The 20,773-nt window shown below is 60.1% G+C and overlaps 1 long non-coding RNA gene across 1 annotated transcript; it reads left to right on the top strand.

Annotated features, from left to right (window-relative positions):
- The first annotated feature begins 4,277 nt into the window (after positions 1–4,277).
- On the top strand, positions 4,278–15,172 carry LOC135190205 (uncharacterized). The gene is made up of 3 exons (XR_010308454.1): positions 4,278–4,520; positions 4,647–4,708; positions 15,088–15,172. It is a non-coding gene; the product is annotated as an uncharacterized LOC135190205 (long non-coding RNA).
- Positions 15,173–20,773: the final 5,601 nt, after the last annotated feature.

Raw genomic sequence — 20,773 nt, 5'->3', positions numbered from 1 at the left:
GCCTGCAAATGTTGACTTCTTCATGGCAACCGGCGTGAGTCAGAGCAGAGCCGGAGGGGCCGCGGGTGCCTGTGGCTCTGCCTCTGCTGTTGCCTGGCTCCCATGGGCCATTGGCAGGGAAGCATTGGCACAGGCCCCACGGCAGCTCTTCTGGAGCTCCATCTCCCCTCAGCAGGATGTGCTCAGCAGCTTGTGTGTGCCAGGTCTCTGGTGCTTGTGTAAGCGGAGCCGGGGTCCTGCGGTGGGAGGGTGTCCACGTGGAGCTTTGCCTCCTGGGCAGGGGCTGCTGCTCTGGGCTGGGTGGCACAGCAGGGAGAGTTTGTCCTCAGGACTTGTCTGAAGGGGGAAGCCCCCAAGGCCACTTCCCCACCAGTGCATGGGGACACCAGCCCCAGAGCCCACAGCAGGCATCCCAGAGCTGCTGGGCTTGGTGCCCACCACCCGCACTGATCCTCCTGCTCCCATTCCCCAACTCCCCTCATTTCCCATGGACTTTGGTCAGCCTGTGTCCTGAGCTGGGCGCTGGGGGTTCGGCCCTGGGGTGCACAGCACATGGCTGCCTGCAGCTTGCTGACCATGCAGAGGCTCTGGAGCAGAGCACAGCAGCTTCCCGTGGTGGCTCTCAGCTGACAGCTCTGCCCGGGCAGACGCAGCACAAAATGCTCAGGAGGGCTCCTCTTGAGAGTGCCGAGGAGCAGGAGGAAAGCCATGGGGAGATGCAAGCCAACACTCTGCTCCCTCATCCAGCCCTCCTGGCTTCTGGCCCCAGGGGAGCCTGGCTGTGGGCTGCACCTTCGCCCAACAGCCTCCACCAGCGTTTGTAACCCTCCCGCCTGTGGTCTGCAGAAGACAACAGCCAGGGGCCGGTTGTGGCCCCAGCTTGTGCTGCTGTCAGATGGCAGCTGGCAGCCATTGGATTCCTTTTGTGCTTGCAGCCCGTGGGAAGCGACGGGGCCAGAGAAGCAGGGTGAGAAGCCGAGCGACGCGACCCTGCTCCCAGCGCAGCCCTGGCAGAGCAGCACGCTGCGGGAGGACGCTGCACAGGCTCTGCCTTTCTCCCTCCGACCCGGAGGCAGAGGCTCGCTCCAGCCTGGCTGTGCTGCAGGCGCGCAGATGGCAGCCTGCGGAGCTCGGGGGCTGCTGGGGAGCAGGGCTGAGCAGCCCCGGGTGAGGCTGAGCTGGGGTTATCTGCTCCACGGATAATGGCTGCTGCTGGGAGCAGCTGGAACAGCTGCATCCTGCCTTTGTTGGGAAGTTCATGTGATGAGAACTGGTCCCTGGTAAAGCTCTGACACAAAGCCCCAGCAGGGCAGGAACCTCCCTCTGGTGGGATCTGGCTTCAGCCGACCACTGGGAGGATGTTCCCCACCCCGGGCGCTGCAGCCCGTACAAGGTGGCTCTAACCCTGCTCCCTTCACTCCCTGTCGCTGCGCGGGTCGAGAGGGATTTATGCAAGTGGCTAATCTGGGATCTTCCCATTCTTTGGTGATCTGCCACCAGCCAGTGTCACTGCTGGGCTCAAGGCAGGTCGTGGGGACAAGGGACACTCCTGGTATCTCTCCTTTGCTCTGCCACCCTCTTGCTGACCACTCTTAGTCATGCCCCTCGGTCTTTCTGCTGCCTCCTCGCTCCCGGGGCTGTAAAACAAAGGCCAAATCCTGAGTTGCTGGCAGCCCAATTAGGAAGTGCTCACTAATGAGGGTCAGGTCCTCTGCCCTTGGTCTGTCCCACACCCATTGGTGGGGCACTGGAAAGCTCTGGGACAGAGGAGGTTGTGCTGGAGGCTGAATCCCCCGAGACTGCTGAGCAGAAAGTGGATCCCTGTGCTAATCTGGGAAAAGGAGTGTGAGGATAACTGCAAATCCTTCATGGCTCCTGTGGCTTCCCTCAGAGCAAGCCTGAGGCTGGTGCAAGGGGAAGCCCTGTCCCAGCGCTGGGGCCTGCTGCAGACCTGGGGAAGGGTTGGTGGCTGCAGTGTGTGGGGCAGACTGGGGGCCCCCAGGGCTCCACCAGTGCTGCTCCAGGATCTTGGCTGGTTCCTGGCTGGCTGCTGGAGGAGCTGAGGTGCCTGGGTGGGTGAGATTGTGTACAGGATCATAGGACCACAGAACTGTTGGGGTTGGAATGGATCTCCCAGATCCCCCAGTCCAGCACCAGCCCAGCACCACCGTGGGCACTGAACCACGGCCACATGTGCCATGGCCACACAGTTCTGGCACACCTCCAGGGATGGGGACTCCACCACCTCCCTGGGCAGCCTGTGCCAACCCCTGACCACTTTTGCACCAAAGAAATTTTTCCTCACCTCCAACCTGACCCTGCCCCGGCACCCTGTCAGGCCATTTCCTCTCATTCAGTCACCTAAGCCTGGGAAGAAGAACAGCAGCCACCTCCTGCAAGTGGGTGACCTTGGGATGCACAGAGCTGCCCCCACCCAGTGCCCAGCTGCTGCCTCTGCTAAAGCCCATCTAAGGAAAGAGCAGCCTGGCAGGGCTGGTGCCAGGGCAGCAGCAGGGCTGGAGCTCCCTTCCATAGCTTCCATCTCAGGAGGCAGAAGAAAAGCCCTTTTGATGCTGCCAGATCAATAGGCAGGCGGTGTTCCCTTCCCTGCTCCAGCTCTCCTCGAGACCAGGGATGCTGCTCAAAGCTGGAGGAGGGCTGGGATCAATCCCTGCTGGGTTTTGCCCCTCCTGCCACATCCCTTGCGCCCTGTGCAGCACAGGTGCTGAGCTTGGCGCCGTCAGCAGGCAGCGCAGAGAGCACGACCTGGCTCAGGGAGGGGCATGGTCCCTCCCTCAGCGTTTTCAGTCACCATCTCCGAGCAGCTGTGGTCTCTGTGCTGAGACCATTGGCCGAGCTCCAGGGCCCTCAATGTGGGCAGGATCTGGCTGGCAGCTCCGCTCCGCTCCTCCGGTGCAGGCAAGGGTTAACAAGCAGCAGCATCTCCTGCTGCACTTCTCTGGGTGTCTGGGAGGCGATGCTGGCCCCGGTGCTGTGGCTGTTGTAAATGCATTCTTCTTCCCAAGGTGTCTGCTCAGAACGAGCCGCAGCTCGTCGGCAGCGGTGCTGAGCTGATGATGGAGCAGCAGCTGCCTGTGCCCTCCTGCCAGCTCCCGGCGAGGCAGCAGCAGGGGTGGCCGTGACGGCTCCTCTGGGTGCTTGCTGCTGGCAGCAGATTTCATGGTGCCTGCTTGAAGGCTCTGCTGTGAGCAGGCAGCTTCCAGCTCCTGCCTTCCTCAGCTCAACGCACCTGGGCAAGGAACCTTCCAACTGTGCCCAGCTTAGTGCCACCTCCAGCCGTGGTGGTTTCCCGTGACAAGAAGGTTGGGCAGATCCTCCCCCAAGGTCATCCTGGGAGGACTGGCATCAGCTCCTGGGCTGTGTCTGCCCACAGCAGAGGACCTGATGCCTTGTTTCTCCGTGCTAGAAGGAGGGGTTGGGAGCAGGCTGGGTGGGTACCCCTGAGCCCTCATTGTCTTAGAGGATGGCAGCCTGGGCTTAGGTTGCCATCTCTCTGTCCCCTCCCTGGACCCTCTGTCGCAGCCATGGAGCTGGATTCAGGGGGGTTGCTGCCCACTCTCCTGCACCAGGCTTCAAGCACTGCCCAGCAGCAGCCCACAGACAGTCTTGGGGTGCCCCAGCAAGGGCCCTGAGCTCCACACCTGCTAGCAGGGGACTGTGGCAGGCAGATGCAAGCTCTTCCCCGAGCCCTCCCCTTCTCCTTGCCCTCGCCTCAGGCCAAGCAGGGACAATCCTGCAGCAGGACCCCAGCTGGGGCTGCTGGCTGCTGCTTTCCATGGCAACGCCCCGCCAGGGGTCCGCCTGGCAGAGACAAGCGCAGCCCCCTCCTTCCTCGCTCTCTGGATTGCCTCCCTGCCGCGCTGGGCTGCAGATGTGGGCTCCTTATCTTGGGAAGCTCTGAGTCAGTTTTTCCCTGCCTGACAGAGCAGGGAGAGGGCTGGAGGGAGCAATAAATAACTCCTGAGGTATGCCTGGGGATGAGGTGACAGGCCAGGAGCTTTCCACCACCCCTGAGCCCAGTCCTGCCCATGTGGCACAGCACATAGTTAGGTGAGGGACACTTCTCTGCTGAGCAACCTTCACATGCCCTGGACATCTTGGCCACGGGAGATCAGGGTTGGCCCAGGAGCACCTGTGCTGGGTGCTGTTCCCAGAAGACCTCAGGAGTGCTGAGGGTGTGGGAAGAGCTTAAGTGAGCTCAGCTGGTGGAGGCTCTCATAAAACCACAGAATGGCTCAGGCTGGAAGGGACCTCCAGCCTCCCACCGTGCCCAGGGACACCTTTCAGCCAGACTCAGCTGCTCAAGGCCTCATCCAACCTGGCCTTGAACACTCCCAGGCAGGAGGAAGCCACAGCCTCACCACCTTCATACTGAAGAGCTTCTTCCTCAGCTCCATTCCTACCCTGCTCTGCCTCAGCTCTAAACCATTCCCCCTTGGCCTGTCTCTAGACCCCCTCAGGAAAAGTCTCTCTGCAGCCTTCCTGCAGGATCCCTTCAGGTACTGGCAGCAGCTCTGAGGTCCCCCTGGAGTCTTCCCCAGGCTGCACCCCCTCCCCAGCTCCCTCAGCCTATGCTCACAGCAGAGCTGCTCCAGCCCTTGGATCATCCTTGTGACCTTCTCCAGACCCACTCCAGCAGCTCTGTGTGCTTCTGCTGGGGACACCAGGACTGGATGCAGTATCTGAGGTGGGTTTCCAGTTAAAAGCTTGCTGGTGAAGCTAGGTAGGGGCTCAGTGGAGGTGTTGGTGGCTACCAGTGATCTCCTGGGCCAAAAAGGTGAGGAATTTGGGGTTGCTCTTTAGGAGATGTGGGCAGGGCTGCGGGCAGGGCTGCAGTAGGAGGTCTTGCTTGGTCAAGGGGTCTGCTGGAGTCTGTTCTCCCTGGGCTGTGGGGCTCCTTGTTGCTGGGCTCAGCTCCTGCTTAGGCTCCTCTGTGGGCATCCAGGTTTTCTGCGGGAGCTGGAGCTGGCTGCTTGGGAGTGTGCTCCTGGCTGTGAGAGCTGCTGTGCTGGGAACCATCCTCTGAATCCTGCAATGTGAGCAGAGCAGGAGAGGTGTTTGTGATGCTGGTGGCTGCCCCCAGACCAAATGTCTGCTGTAAAACTTGTGTGAAGAGCTCTTGGCTCCTGTGTGCTCCTCAGCTTCTCTGTGGCCAGGAACTGTATTTTCAGAACTCACATTTCCAACTTTCTGCCTCTAGCCCCCAGGGCTGTGAATTTTCCTTTTCAGTGAAAGAAGAGCTTTAGGGTTTGCCTTTTTTTGTGTCTCCCTTCGATAACTTCATGGCTTTGGGATCAGAAGCTTTGTGGAAGTCAAAAGGTTTCTCAACACCGTGTGATGGTGCTGTGATATTTGCCAAGGCTGGGCTAGGGCTGGATGGGGATGTGTCAAGTTTATGTATCTGGTGTAGCTATAAATGTGCCTGTGTGCAGCAAGGAAAGGGGCTGGAGGAGTCCTTAGAGTGCTGGAAGTGTGGGGCTGGGTTGTGCTGGGCTCAGAGGGAGTTCTCCTGCCCCATCCCATGCAGGTGGAGCTGTGTAGACAGAACCAGCTGTGCCCAGGCCCTGGGGGGACCTTCTTGGCCAGCCCCATCACTGCTGGTGGTGTAATTACTCTAAAGCCTCCTCTGCTCTTCCTGCACAGGGCTCTTCCTGGGGGCTTAGGCAGAATTTGACACCTCCTTCTCCTCCTTTTAATTCCTCAGCACGCTGAGGAAACCTCAATTAATTAATCTAGGGGATGGTTGTTGAGGAGCTGCTCTGCCAGAGTGGGGAAAACAACCAGCTGAGGGGAAGGGCAACCTCAGCCTTGCTTTTGAGAGGATTTGACCCCCAAGAGGTGCAGGGAGGCAGCCAGGCTGTGCTAGCCAAGGCACTAGGGCCTGGGGACCTCTTGGTGTTCCAGGACTGAGTCTGGGCTCTAGGTCTTGAGGTGAAGTGCCCCTGAGATGGTTGGGACTGTCCCACAAGTGGGAGCATGCACAGCACACAAAGGATGCTGAGGGAGACCATCCAGGCCTTCACCATCCTGATGGCTTCCAGCAGGAGATGAAGACCCTCCCAGGCTGCGATGCTGGAGGCTTTGGGCAGGAGGCTGCTCAGTGCCATGTCTGGTGGGGACAGCACAGCCCTGCTGTGGGGAGCTGGGCTGGGGGTGGCTGCTCCCAGGATCTTGGTCTGGGCTTGCAGGGGAGCTGCGTTTGGGAGGAGGGGACCCTGAGGGCTCCAGGTCGGAGAACTGAGCTCTGCTAGAAGCTGCTGATGGTTGCTGGCCCCTGGGTGTGTCCTCCAGCTAAGCAGACAGATGCTGAGTGCATGGTGAGGTGATTTCTGTCCCAGGCTTCAGCTGCTGAAGAGGGGCAGAGAAAGCAGAGGGTAGCCATGGGGCCAGGAGCCCCTTCCCATCTCACCCAAGGCTGATTTGGAGGACTGGGGCTGAGCTGCTTTGGTTTGCAGCCCCAGCAATGGGGCTCAGGATCTGTCCCGTCTCTTGGCCACCTCCCAAAGTCTCTCTGCATCCTCCTCCTCATCCAGCTCCTTCCTGCCCTTTCTCTATGTCAGCCCCTATCCCCAGGGCTGCTGCCCACTCTGCTCTGCCCAGGGAGCAGAAGCTGCCTGCCTCGGATATTTTCCTTCACTCAAACCTCTCCCGTGAGCCGTCTGAGCCGGGCGCAGCGTGGGCAGAGCCAGCCCCGCAGCCAGGCGGCAGGGCAGGCTCCTGGGGTGCCCCTGCCCCTCTCCGGGGTGCAGGTCCTGCTCCGTGCCCCTGCTTTGGGCTGCCCAGGGAAGCTGGAGCCCGGGACCAGCTCTGGAGGCAGCGACAGCAGCCTCTGCTGTGCCACACGTGGGTATTTTTAGCTCCGCTGTGCATTAGCGTGCGGGAGCTCAAGCCGCGAAGCCTGGCTGAGGTTTTATCTGTTGTGACAGCCCTTAGGGCTGCAGTCAGACACTCGCTCGCTCTCTCCCTCTCCTCTTTTCTTCTCCTTTCCCTTTCCCTTTCCTTTTTTTTCTTTCTTTTATTTTGAGCTTGCAGCTCAGCTCTGCTCTCTCCCCCTGGATACAGGCTGCAGCTGTTCAGACAGGGGGCAAGGGTGGGAAATAGGGTCCAGAATGTGGTCTCAGCCCCTTTCCAAGGCAGCTCTCTGCAGCTCCTTTCTGTATTTTTCCACTCCTCCTCGCTGCTGCTGTCAGGGCTGGAGTGGTGGGAGCTGATGCTGCAGGATTAGGTGCTGGCTCGCCCCTGCTGCCCTACCCCAAAGGGTCTCCACAAAGCTGTGCTGGGTGACAGCTACTCAAGTGCAGGGGACAGCGAAGTGGGCAGCCAATGCCAGCCCAGCGCCCGCCGGGGCTCAGCAGATCTGCTGCTCTTGCTGCTGCTGTCCCCCAGCTCCCTGCCCCAGTGGAACAGCACAAATGTTGCCTGTCTGGGGGGGCAGTTTAGGGTTCCAGGAACCCCCAGAGCATCAGGGAGGAATCAGAGTCCCCTGCCAGCCTTGCTGGGTTACACCTCGATTTTTCACTGTGCCCCAGCAACCTGTGTGCCCCCCCTGGGGAGAGGGGACCCTGAGCCCCCCCTCTGCCCTGGCTCTCTGCAAACGCTCAGGGCTTTGCTTCACGGCTCTAGGGGAGATTTTCTTTATTGCTTCTCTTCCTAGACCACCTCCCCACAGCCATTCTGGAGGAGGGGGCATTGCCCCAGCTCCCAGCAGGTTGCACAGGCACCAAGCATCCCCTTCCCAGTCCAGTACCTCTGAAACACTGACTAGAAATGGGGTGGCAGAAAGGCAGCCTTGGCAATGCCCTTCAGAAGGGTGAGGAACTGAGGTGCTGAGCAGGCTTTGGCTTTCCAGCCTGCTCAGCATCCTCCCTGCTGCACCAGGCTGTGCTCAGCTAAGTCCAGACCCAAAGAGGAGCTGCCTGAAAGTCTTTTGGCCCTGGAATCTGTCCAAGGCCGTGGGGGAAGTCGAGGACAGAGGCAGGAATGGATCTGGCTTCCTGTCCCACGTGTGCAGCCTTCCTCTCTAACCCCAGCACAAGCCTGCTCCACACCATTCCAGCTGGAGCTTCCTGGAGTCCTGCAGCCAGGGCTTGGGATGTCTGTGCCAAGCCTGATGTGTCCCAAATAGGAGTGGAGGGCAAGGTCCTGCTGTCCTTCACGGGAAAGGTTTCTGCTGAGTGCTCAAGGAAAGGGTCTTGAAGATCTGTGTTGGGTGGGAAATGTCCATCTGGGGCTCTGCAGACACTTTGTGTCTGAGGAGAGCACAGCAGCAGTCCCGAAGTGGAGCAGGGCTGCACGTCCCCAGGAGATTGGGGTCTGTGGGTGCTGAGGGGGTTGGAGATGTTTGTGGTGGGTCAGGGATTCCTCTGTCTAGGTCTGTCCATGCCACGGTTCTTTCTGGTCTCCCAGTAGGGAAGCTTGGGACACCTCCGTGGGTCCTTCTGCTCCATTTCCATTGGTGAGATCTGGAGGGACCTCCCCAAGCCTGCCCCAAGTCTGATCTCCAACTGCTTCCTGGCCCCTCGCGTGTGGGCACTGGGATGGGGGCCGAGGAAGCAGGGAAGGAAAGAACAGCAGGAGGAAAAGTCTTCAGGGAGGGGATGGGGGAAGCAAGGAGCAGGGAGGAAAAGTGAGAACAGTGAGGAGGAGGAGGGAGGAAGGAAGGAAGCTGCCGTGTCTGTTCTTGGATTTATGTTGGTTGGGCTGCGCTGGATTAGCTAAAAGTGGTGCAGAGCTCCCCCCGCTCCCCTCCCCCTTCCCGTTTGGGGCTGAAGGCCTTGACTCACTTCAGCTCCAAGCTGCTCCTGGCTGACATCAGCCACGTGGAAAGGCCCTTGGCTGCCCCAGCAAGGGGCTGCAAAGCTGCGCCTCCAGCCAGGTCGGAGTGATCCTGTGTGGGGAATCCTGGAGCCTGGCAGGGATGGCTGCAGGGGCAGCCCTGAGCCAGGTTGTGCCCACCGGGAGCCCCACGGGCTGCTCCTCTCTGGTGGGGTTTTGGTCTGACTCCAAGCAGGGGGGGTTTGGGGGGGGCTGCGAGTCGGTGGGATTTGGCTGTCAGAGGCGCTGCCGCTGCTCCTCACCCCCTCCCGCTGCAGATGTCTGCTGTAAAAAGAGCAGGAGGCAAAAGGCTCCGAAGGCGGCGGTGAGGCTGCCAGGGCCACACCAACCCAGCCTCTGCTTCCCACCCGCAGGCACCAGACCCCTGCAGAGCACCCCGAGGGGGCTCCTCTGTGCTGGGGAGGGGCTGGGCAGGCAGGATGAGCTCAGGGAGCCCTGGGGTGTGCCAGCGCAGCGCTCGGCAGGGCCAGCCGTGAGGCCAGGACGATGAGGCTGTGCGGTGGGGATGGGTCTGGCGCCCTCAGCGCTGGGCTCTCAGGAGCCAGGGACTGCTTTGTGTCTAAGACTGGGCTTTCAGAGGGCAAAAGCAGAGCAGAGATATTAGGTGGCAGAAGGTCTCCAGTGCAGGGGTGCTCCCCAAATCCCTCCTCCTTGTGCAGGGCTTTTTGGTCACCCCCAGGTGCTGCTGGAGCTGGGGGCAGACAAGAGGCTTCTTTCCCTTCCTCCCCTCCTCTTCCAGCTCCTCTGCATCCTCCATCACCATTTTGGCCTTGCTGTGCTTCTGTTTCATTCCAGCCCCCTCGGTCACCCCTGGCTCTGGATCAGCTGCTTTTTAAGGAGACAGTGACCAGCTTTAGCCCCAGCAAACAGGGTTGGAAGGGACCACTGGGCCCTGATGGACCTTGCTGGCTACACCCAGCTAGGGCTTAACAACTCCTCAGCCTGAGTCCCTCACCCCACACAGGCTTCTCCCCGAGTGAGGTCTGAGCCTCAGGGCAGCTCTGATGCTTGCAGGGGCTACCAAAAACCTCAGCTCTTTGCCATGGGAGGTGTCTTGGGGCATCAGAGCCAAAGAGCCTGAAGGAGAGGACATTCCCCTGGGCTCTGCTCCCAACGCTGGTGCTGTGCCCTACAGACAGGGTACAGCCACCCTGGTGATGCCCCTTCCTGTGCTGCACCCCTATAAGCCTCTGGTTGGCACTGCCAGGTGCTGGCTGGGAGCTGCCCTGAGGTGGGTGCCTGAGCAGGCAGTCAGGGTGAGAAGAAGGGGTGGAAAAACCCCCAAATCCCCGGGGAGCAGAGCCGCTCAGCTGATGGAGTTGCCATGGCGACGCAGCAGCGAGGAAGAGGAAAAGGCAGAAAATAGCCCGAGCTGGGCTGAGACCTGCCAGAGCTGCAGCTCCGTGGCCCCAGCCCGGCTCCTGCCCTCTCCTTCTCCTTCCCTCCCCGTGTGCTCTGCGGTGTTTCTCGGGCCGGACTCGCTCCTCCCCGGGGAGCCGTGGGGCTGGGCTGGGGGCGCTTCTCTGCAGTCTTGGGGTGGGGGCTGAAGGAACCACGAAGTTCTTTGGGGCTGGGGGCTTAGAGGCAGCTGCATCACCCACGGAGGACTGAAACGGGGCTGGGGGTATGGTCACGCTGATGGTGGAGGACCTGGCAGTGCCAGGGACTGGCACAGGTTTCGTGGGTCGCTGGGTGGTCTGCTGTGCCCCGGAAGCTGCTGGCCAGCTGCGAGGCTGTGAGGGGCTGTGCTGCATGTGCTGGCTGCTTCCCCTCCGGGAAGGTGATGCCTGCTAACCACAGCCTCTCGCTTCCCCTCCCTGCCTCAGCCGGGGCCTCACACGGGGTCTGTGCTGCGACCGTTGAGAGCCAGCTCAGGGCAGGGGCACAGGAACCCGGGCTGGTCGTGTCCTTGTGCCAGGCCTGGGGGCTTGCCCTACAGAACAGTGCCCCTGCTCTTCGCTTTGTCGGTGACAAACACCTACTGTAAGGGTCCAGGTCGCAGGTTCTGGTGGCCTGGAGGTGATCTCAGCTCCCAGTGACCCAGCAGAGGTGGAGTGCCCAGCTCCTGGGGGCACAGCAAAGGGCAAGGGAAAGGAGACCTCCTAAGTGCCACCGAGCAGAAAGCACACAAAAGCAGCCCCAGCTGAGTGCTCTGCAGCCACAAACTCTTCCAGGCTCTCCTCATAACTCTGTCTCAGGCTTGGCAATGGCACTGCAGGGCAATGCCTGCAGCTGGTGGTGCTGCCGATGGGGAGCTCATCCTGCTTCCTCCTCCATCCACCTCTCCTTGCCTGCACAGCAGATGCCAGCACTGTGCCAGGGTTCAGTACCCATGCGTGGAGCAATGGGCACAGATGTGCTCTATGCTCACCACCAGTGGTGCCTGCACCATGTCTGGGTGTGTTTCCCTCCTTCCCTCTCCTCTGATGGGGCCTTGCTCCAGCAGACTCCCTCCCAGAGCTCCCACCCACTTCCTGCGTGGGGAGAAGCTATGGCAGCAGCTTCCCTGCCCTTGTGCCCATCTGGCTTTGGGCTCCAAGTCCTCATGCTGGCACTGGCAGTACAGATGGCCCAGCTAACGTGGCTGGCAGCAGTCAGTTTCCACTGACTGCTGTCTCCAGGCCCCTTGACCCTCCCTGGCCCTCACCTCACCCTGGAGACTGGAGGGCAGCAGGGATCCCTGCCAGCACTGGCGATGTCCTGGCACAAAGGAGGGCACTGGGTCCTCCTGGCCTCCTCAGCTCTTCCTTTGCTGCTCAGTTTCTCTTGCTCCCTTCCCTCTGTCTCCCAAGGAAGGTGCCTGGGTGGCTTCATTTGGAGATCCTGCACTGCTCTGTGAACCTCCCCCTGTAAACTGTCCCTTCTCTCCCTTCTCCCTCAGCCAGGGGTGGAGGGCAATGCAGGCACTGGGGGTTCTGGTGGGCAGCCACCACACTGAGGGAGCAGAAATCTGTCTGGGGTTGGGATGTAGCACTGGGGCTGTGGCTAGGGAGCAGGATCAGCCCTCTGGACTGCCCCAGCACAGCCTGAGGGTGTTTTGGACACCAGCGTTTCTCTGTGCAGCTGAAATAGAAAGCTTGGAGAAGAGTTCCCTTAAAGCAGGGATGGACAAACCTCTGAAGGTCATAAACACCCAGCTGAGTAATTATCTAGAGTGGTCTGAGGGATCTAACCATGGGTAATGGGATGAGGGGAGGAAAATGCAGCCTGGTTGGCAGAAAATTCTCCCCAGGCCCCTGCTCAGTGCTGCAGAGGGAAATGTGTGCTGGTGCTGGAGGGCTGAGCTATGGATTGATGCACCAAACGATGGCCAAGTCCTCAAGGAGAAGCAGTGAAAGGCCTCCACCTCCTGAGACTGCACACTCAGCTTTGCAAACCTGCTAGAGCAGGGCCCACGGAGTGCTGGGGGGAAAGGAGCTGCTGCACTGATGGATCCTGCTGGCTGGGGACCAAGGGCTGGGAGCTGCCTAGCAAGGAGTTTAGGCTGAAAACCGAGGAGCTGTTTTGTGGTGATAGGAGGGAAGAGGCCCCGGGCTGGCCTCACTGAAGCTGGTGGGGCTGGAGATGGAGCAGCTCAGGCGTGGGGCAGAGCTGGCTGCATGCTCACAGGCAAAGAGTGCAGCAGGCTACAGGCAGCCTGAACTCCTGTGCAAGGTGCCCTGTGGGGCCAGGTCCAGCCTCTTCTCTCCACTGTTGTGCTACTGCCAGTAATCAGAGGTGAGAGAGAGCAGCAGTGCTCCTTGGCACACCCCTAGATATGCTCCCCAGTGCACCTGGAGAGCTGCTGCTGGCTTTAGTGGATGATGCTCATGGCTGTGCTTTGTGCAGATGCCCCCCAGAAGCTGCTGGGGGCAGTTTGAGGGATGGGCAGAGTCACCTCTGGGGGCATTTCTGCCTGAACATCAGTTGTCTTGAAGCTGACCACGTCCTCTGCCTGGCTGAGGTGGGTGCCAGGCACCTGGACAGGCTCTTCTCATCTCACCTCCCTTTCTTCAAAGGCCAACCACCAGAGATGAAACCTGAGTGCTGCTTGCAGCAGCTCTTTGCAGCTGGCAGTGGTGTGTCACAGTATCATCAGGGTTGGAAGAGACCTCACAGATCAAGTCCAACCCTTTACCACAGGGTAAAGGAGCCTCCCTCCCCTGGCATGCCCCACTCCTAACCTTGGTCTTTCTCCTCTCCAGATGGAGAGTTGAAAGATGCCTTGAAAGGCCACGGGGAGATCAAGGGATGAGAGTGTGAGGAGCAAGGCCGGGGGCTGGCATGGTCCTTTCTGGTGTCATGTTCAGCTTATCTTCTCTCAGGGAGGTGTGAGGGGAGGGAGGGGACTGCTCATAGTCCCTTACCCTGTCTGTAGTTTGGGACAGACAGACAGACTGTGGAGAATGAGGACATTTGGGGGCTGATTTGTGAAGGTTTTGGTGTGCCCCAGGCAGTCACAGCATTGCCTCCCAGGGGCTGTGTTCCCAGGTCCCAGTGCTGCAGGAGCGGGGCACAGCCACGCTCTGGCCTCTCCAACCCCAGCATGGCACCAACCATCTCCTCCTGCACCAGTCTGTGCCACTTTGCTGCTCCCTGCTCCTGGCAGTGTTCTACATCTTGCCCAGTGCTGCCTGGTTGCCTTAATAGGGTCTCATGTGGGAATTTATCACAGGCTTTAGGACAATCCCAACGAATTTTGTCTCCTGCTTTCCCTTCCAGCAGCAGTCCTGGCCTGGGGCACACCCATGGTGGCTTGGAGAAGCCACCCTAGCTCCTTCCCTTTCTGCTTCAGCCATTTCACGTTTCAGTTAGTTTTGGAATACTGAATCATTGTTCTCAGCAGCCCTGGGAAAGGACAATCCGAGGAGCAGCTCCAGCTTGGGCACACTTAGGACCTGCACAGAGCAACCACAGCTTCTGGCTCTGGGCACCCAGAGGGGAAGCTTTTAGTGGGATGCCCGCAGGAGCGGTGGATGCTCGTGTTGAGACCAGCCCTGCTTCCAGGCGCTGGGAATGGCCCAGCAGCCAAGGGCTGTCTCAGATAATCCATGCCCCGAAGCAGCCTGGCTCACCGCGGAGCACAGACCTGCTGCGGCTTTGTCCTTGCGAGCCGAGGAGCAGCAGCGGCTGCCAGGCTGGCGGCGGTGGCAGGGGCAGCCAGCCCAGCCCGCCAAGGGTTAACCATTCTCCTTGCAATTGTGTCATCCCTTTGGGGACCTCCGGCTCGCTCTGCAGCGGGCTGAAAGCCGAGGCCGGGGGCTCCTTCTTCCGCCGCACGCAGCGACCGGCAGCGCAGCTGGGCTCGGGCACTAGCCCCACAGATGGGTGGGGAGAAAGGAGCCTGTGCCCGCCTGTGCCCACGTGTGCCCCTGCCTCTGAGACCCAGCTGTCTGCTGCCTAATCCCCCAGCCAGGGACAGCTTGTGCAAGCCCCTTCCAGGCAGGCTGATAGGCGAGGCACTGCCAGGCCGCCCTGCAGGGGTTTCGCTGGCGTTGCCGTGGGGGCAAGTGACGGTGGGCATGGGGCAGTGCGTGGCCAGGCTCCCGAGGGATGGATCCCTGCATCCAGGCAGGCTCTTGGTAGGGTCCAGGGTGCTGAGGAGCAGCGTTTGGTGAAGCAATGTGAGGGTCACCCAGGGTGGGTCTGGGCGAGGCTCAGGGTGATGTTAGCCCAGCGAGGTTGGCACCGTGTGCTGCTGCTCTTAGGGCCTTTGCTTGTGAGGGGGTTCAGCAGTCTGCAAGACTGGCCTGGAGATACTTGGGGATCACAACTTGGGGTGGCACAGAACGCACTGCCATCGGGGTGCTGGCCTGGAGATGCCACCTGCCATCTTCAGCACAGGGTAAGGAGCCGTGCGGGGCTGTCCCCTGCCTGTCCCACAGTGCCCAGCCCTGACGCACCTCCTGAGCATCCCCAGCGGGGGCAGCTTGGGGACTCCGAGGCGGCCGTGTTTAGTCTGTGACCCCCTGGAAGGACTTCCCCTGGCTTTGTCTGGCTGGTTTTAACCATCCCCTGAGAGCTGTGGCTTCCACTGCTCCGGCAGGCACCACGCGAGGAGCCATCTCCTGGCCCTCCCGAACCTGCTGCCCCTCGCTGCCGTTGGCCAGCTCCTGGCTCTCGCCGGGGGACGCAGCGAGCGATCGATCTCGGATCACCTTCGGGAGGCACAGATGTGCCTCCGCAGCTGCTGCTTTCCCAGGCTGAGATCTTCCTCCTCGGGACTCATTTTTTTTTATCATCCTATTCCAGACGCTTTTCCAGCTCTGCCGGTGACGTCAGCACTCTGCATGTGGTGACATCCTCGTTTGTTGTGTAATTAAAGGTGATGTCATGGTTACAGCAGATGGCATTTGCATCAGCAACGGTTGCTTAGTGCCCGTGGATGTCAGATCCCTGTGTCCGGCCCAGCCGCGAGAGCCCATGAAGCTGCTGACCCTCAGCCCAGGGGGGCAGGTTTTGCCTGCGAGTTCCCCAGCTGAGCTCTTCAGCTGTGTGTATTTGCCAGGAGCTGCTGTCTGGGCAGGGCACTCCTGAGCTGGAGGAGTGATGTGGCTGTGCCGGTTTGTGCCCTGGACAGCTCGCAGGAGCTCTTGTCACCGGTGCAGAGCAGGTTTCAGCAGAGGAATTGTGTTTGCAGGGGTGGATGTCAGGGTGGCAGAGTGTGGCTCCTTGGGTGGCCCTTGGACATCTCCCTGTGGCTGAGAATCAGCTGATGGGGCTGCTCTCTCCCAGAGCCCAGCCAGCTCCTGGCTGCGCTGCAGGGTTTGGAAGCTGAGGGGCAGGAGCAGGTTGCCCAAGCCGAGGGTTGCTCTGATCCGGGCTGGGTCGTGGTCTGGCACCTCCTGCCTATTCTCCCTGTGATTCCTGTCTGGGGCCGTGGCAGCCTCTGCCCCCAGCTGCCCCCTGCCTGGCACCTGCTGGGGCAGGACCCCAGCCCATCACCCTGCCTTCCTGCTCTCTGCTTTCCCACCCCTCCTCCTCTCTCTCCCTTTCTTCTTTTGCCCTCCCTTTCTCTCCACACCTGCTCCTCTCCTTCCCTCCCCTTTTCTTCTTCCTCCTCCTTCTCCCCTCGCCTCTCTCTATCCTCTTATCTCATCCCCTTGTTTTTCTGCTCTCTGCCTGTCCAGCTGATTTACATGCAGGCTGCGTTGGAGCAGCTCAGCTGGAGCTAATGCCTCCTGCTGCCAGCACCAGAGCTCCGGACTCGCTGTGCCACTTCCCCGGGCAGGGGGTCCCCGGGCACCCCACCCTCTTGGCCCATGTTTTGGCCCCTTTCTGCATTGCCTTTTGCTCTTCATCCTGCTCCTTCCTTCCTGCATGCTGTGCCTACTGCTGTTGCCCTCACTGCTGTCTTCTCCACCTCCCCTGCCAGGGCACTGAGCCTTGTGCCCGTGATGCCCAGATCTCCTCCAGCCCTGCTCCCAGGTGGGTGTGAGAGGAGGACAGGACCCTGCAGTTAGCCTGAGAGCTGGGGCCTGGTTTGCTGTGGCAGTTGCCATCCTCACGGCCTTGGTGATAGCACTGACCTGAAAACTTGATGCTGAGCATCCCCAGGTGGGGCCTGTGGGTGCCCCACAGCCTGCCTGGGTCCCAGAGCATCTCCCCTGCCACCTTCCCAGCCCCTGCTGCTCGTGGAGCTGAGATCCAAGTGTCTGCCTTGTTCCCTGGCTGCAATCACTCCGCTTCCATCCTGCTGATTTGCATTTCCACCGCGGGAAGATGCCCTGATTAATGTCCCCTCAGCAGAGCTTTATTGCCGTGGCTCCTGCCTCTCTAGCTGGGAAGTGGCCTTAACCTTTCATGCAAGTGGCTGGGGCATTCCCTGAGCCCCAGGAAGGGTCTTGCTCCTCCTGGATTTCAGGGCAGTGGGAGATGTGGAGGATCTGACTGCCTCCCAAGTCAGGCAGGGACCCTTCTGCCCAATGGGGTCACTCCTGGGCATCATGCCCCTGATAGCAGGGATGGGAGCACCCCCAGAACAATGTCCTGTCTGGGCTGAAATTGGGGGGATTGCAGCAGGGGGTTGTGCTGGGTTGATCCCAAAGCAGTCAGCAGCTTGGAGCTCCCCAGCAGGTTCGGTGTCCATGGAGCTGTTCCTGTTTCCCTTCCCGTGGCTGGGGGGCAGGATCTGACCCTGTGGCCGGGATCCAGCAGCTCTGCCTCCCTGGGGAGTCCCAGGCCCACCACTAACCCACACTGGCAGCTTGAAAGCTCTGCCCTGCACTTAGCTGCTTTCTCATCTTCAAAGGCTCTGTGTGCCCAAGGAAACCAGCCCTCACTGCCTTCTCTGCCCTGCAGCCCCTGGCTCCAAACTCTTGTCCAATTTATTCTCCTGGCACACGTGGAGCCCTCCTGGGCTGTGTCTGTGGAGGGGGCATCGCCCTGCCTCGGGTCCTGGAGCCTGGCCAGCCTGGCCATGGTGTGAAGCTGCTGCTCCTCACAGCTTCCCAGTGTGGGCAACAAGGGCAGGGCCAGGTAGCAGTGCCAGTGTGGGCACCACCGACTCCTGCAGAACCATCCCCAGTGCTGTGCCCACCGGCTGAGGCTGGCAGCTGCCTACTCTGGGCAGGTCTGTGGGTCCCTGTCAGGCAATTGTGCTGCTCCCTCCCTCCAATCAGGAATCTCAGTCCCTGTGGCTGTGGAATCTCTTTTCCCATGACCACCCTGTGCTGCTGGTGGGGCTGATTTATGAGGACCCCAACTTGCTTCCCCGTTGCTTTACCCTCCCCCTCCCCTGCCAGGGTTACAGAAAGGATTCTGATTTGCTGTGATTATTTGTTCCTGGTGTTTAAGCTGGTTTAGTGGCCACAGCAATTGGGTGTTCCTGATAAACAGCCCAGCAGATCCTGGGAATAATCTCCCTGCCTGATGACAGCAGAGGCACCGATCCCAGCTGCTGGCAGCAGGCAAAATGCTGCCTCAGCCCCTGGCTCTGCGGGCCTGAGGTGGGCAGAAATCAGCTCCCTCCCCAACCACAGCCTCTGAGCTGCCACCAGCCTGCAGCTTTCATTCCTCAGAGTCACAGGGTTTGGCTGTGGGAGAAGAGGAGGCTGAAGGGAGACCTCACTGCTGTCTACAGCTCCTTGACAGGAGGCTGCAGTGAGGGGGGGGGTTGGTCTTTTCTCCCCAGTATCAGGTGATAAGAGATGAAATGGCCTAAAATTGTGCCAGGGCAGGGTTAGGTTGGAGATGAGGAAAAATTTCATTGCTGCAAGACTGGTCAGGGACTGGACCAGGCTGCCCAGGGAGGTGGTGGAGTCCCCATCCCTGGAGGACTTGGGGCCATGGTTCAGTACCCATGGTGGTGCTGGGTGGCTGCTTGTACTCCATGACCTTAGAGGGCTCTTCCAATCAAAACAGTTCTGTGATGAATCAGCAGGTCAAGGACGGGAGCAGGAGTGGAAGAAGGGGCCAGGAGGAGGTCAGGTGAGCAGCAGCTCCTCTGCCTTTGCTGGGTGTCTCCTGGACTCGCCACTTCCCTGGCAACTCTCTTCAGGGAGGTGAGTCACAGCTGGATCCCCAGCCATGGCCACAAGCATCCAGCGCTGGCACCCACCACGGTAGAAGCTGGTGCTGAAGATGGCCTTTAGGATGCCTTTGGAGCTGCTGGAGATGGTCTTTAGGAGACAGAAGCCAGTGGAAAGCAAATTTAGATGCAGGCTGTGGGAGCTGCATGGCTCATGTGGCACTGTGGTGCTCCTGGGGGAAGCTGACGTTGCAGACAGTGCAGAGGAGGCCATAGGAGGAGGTCATCTTGCAGGGACTCGAAGCAGAGAGCAGCTGATCCCTATCCAGTGCCCTTGGCAGATACCCTGCACCTCTGCTTTGGATCTCAGAGTGGGCTGCAGACCCTGGTGCTGCACCTTTGGTCCCAGAGTGCATGAAGAACAGTGTTCGTGCTACCTCCTCTCTCTGGGCCTCTGGCCCCAGCTCTGCTGCCTGGGGTGGGGTTTGAAAGCTCTCCACTTTCAGAAGGCAACTTCTCAACTGCATCCCACTGGTGCTGATGGAAACAAGAGGCTGCCTGAAGCAGGGTTGTCAAGGCCCTGGCTGCCCAGGATGTGGGCACCCATCCCAAACTTCTCATTGAGCTTGGAGCACCTGAACTGCCCTTTAGAAACCCTGCGCTGGGTCAGGAGGCAGGGAAGGAGCTTTTGCTCCAGCCAGGTTTGTTCTGCAGCACAAACCCTCCTCCTGTTTCTGAGCAAGCCCAACGTGAGCAGCATTGCTCAGGCAAGTGGTGTTTACAGCTCGCAGCCTTCAGACGTTCTCCATTTCACCTGCTCCTCTGAGAAGCCCCTGGGGGAAACGTTCCTGAGCTGGGCTCTGCTGAGTGGATAAATCGCCTGGAACAAACGAGCTGGGACTGGAGCCATCCCAGGCTGCATGGAGCAGAGAAGCTGCTCTTTGAGCCATCCCTGGCAAGTGCCCACCCTGGGGACCAGCATCACCCTGGGCTGCTCGTGGTGGCTATCCCTTGCATGGGACTGAGCTGCCTGAGCTTTCAGGGGCTGCAGTACTTTCTGCTGTCCTGCTTAGGTCCTGCTGCCCTGCCTGGCCTGCAGGCAAGGGGCATGTGGGGAGCTGTGGGACTGGCTGCTGAACTGCTGTGTTTGGTGCTGGATTGTGCGGGTGCTGTGGGAGCTGATCCCACTGCCAAAGACGTTCTGGGACATGCACCCTCCAGTTGTCACTGCTTGTCCCTGTCACGGTGCAGCTATTTTCTGCCTCAGCTCTCCAGCAAGCTGCCTCCAACGCTTCCCAGGCTCGAACCACGCTGGTTCGGAGAGCCAGCTTCAGCCCCTCTGCCATGTCTCATTTGCACACATTTGCATAGCACACAGGTTTCTGGGAGGGAGGAGGTGCTGCAGAGGCACAGCCTTTATGCCTTTTCCTCCCCCTTTCAGCAGCATTGTCTTTATTTATTTAAACCCAGCACTGCTGCTCCCCATCAGGGCCCGTGGGTGCCCCAGTGGTGTGCCCCCAGGCCCCATCCTGGCACCTTTGCTCTTAGCCCCATTTTTGAAAGCCCATGCAAGTCCCTGCCCACCACCGAGCAACCATCACATGTCCAATTGTCCCCAGCCTTCCACTGTGCAACACTGGTGCTGGACCAGTATCTTTCTGGGTTGGGCACCATTGGATGCTGGAGGGGAAGAGAAGGGCTGGGGGGAGCTATCTTCTCAGGTCTGTGTTCTTCCAGTTTCCCAGATGGACTGGAAGTGCAGGCAGGGCTGCCCTGCTCTCACACCCCAGGCAGGCTGAGCTCTGGGCTTTGGCAGTGACTCCTCCCTTTAGGGATGCTCTTGGTGTGGAACCTTTGGCACCAAACACAAGCCAGGTGTAAGCTTACTGGGACTGCCACTTCCTCCAGGCCAGTGCCCAGAGCCTGCTGCTCACCCTTCCCATGGCACTTCCCTGGGTAAGCTCTGCTGCTGTCTGGTCCAGCCAGAGGCCCAAGGCCACCTCATCACAGCTCCCACCTGGTGATGGCCTTGGGGAAAGGAAAGAAAACTCCTTTGTCCCCAGTTTGGTGGGGTTTGCCTCTCCTCTCTGGTTGCCTCTCAGGCACTCCTGAAGGGCTACTCCAGCTTTCCTTCCCTTGGGATTTGCCACTTCTCTGGGCAACAGCAGACCCTTCCCCTTGAGTCTCCCTGCTAACTGGCCTGCCAAGGTGGAAGGGCAGATCAGCAGGAGGACATCACCCTGGGCTCTTGGTGTGCCCCCAGAGGGACTGAGCTGAGGCTCCCTTCAGCTGCACTTCTCTTCCAGGGCAAGACAAGGAGAAGAGACCAGCAGGGATAGGGACAACAGGATGGGGAAGGTGACAGCAGCCACTGGCACACTGGAACACAAGAGGAGGTAAGGGGACTGAAAGGCAGCTCTGAGCGAGTCGGGGAGAGCTGTGTGGCTATGGCACAGCATGGCACAGCTC

This window comes from Pogoniulus pusillus, chromosome 35 (assembly GCF_015220805.1).
Source record: "Pogoniulus pusillus isolate bPogPus1 chromosome 35, bPogPus1.pri, whole genome shotgun sequence".
In the NCBI taxonomy this organism is placed as follows: Eukaryota; Metazoa; Chordata; class Aves; order Piciformes; family Lybiidae; genus Pogoniulus; species Pogoniulus pusillus.
Note: the sequence above shows the minus strand (reverse complement) of the source record. Positions and strands in the feature narration are given on the sequence as shown.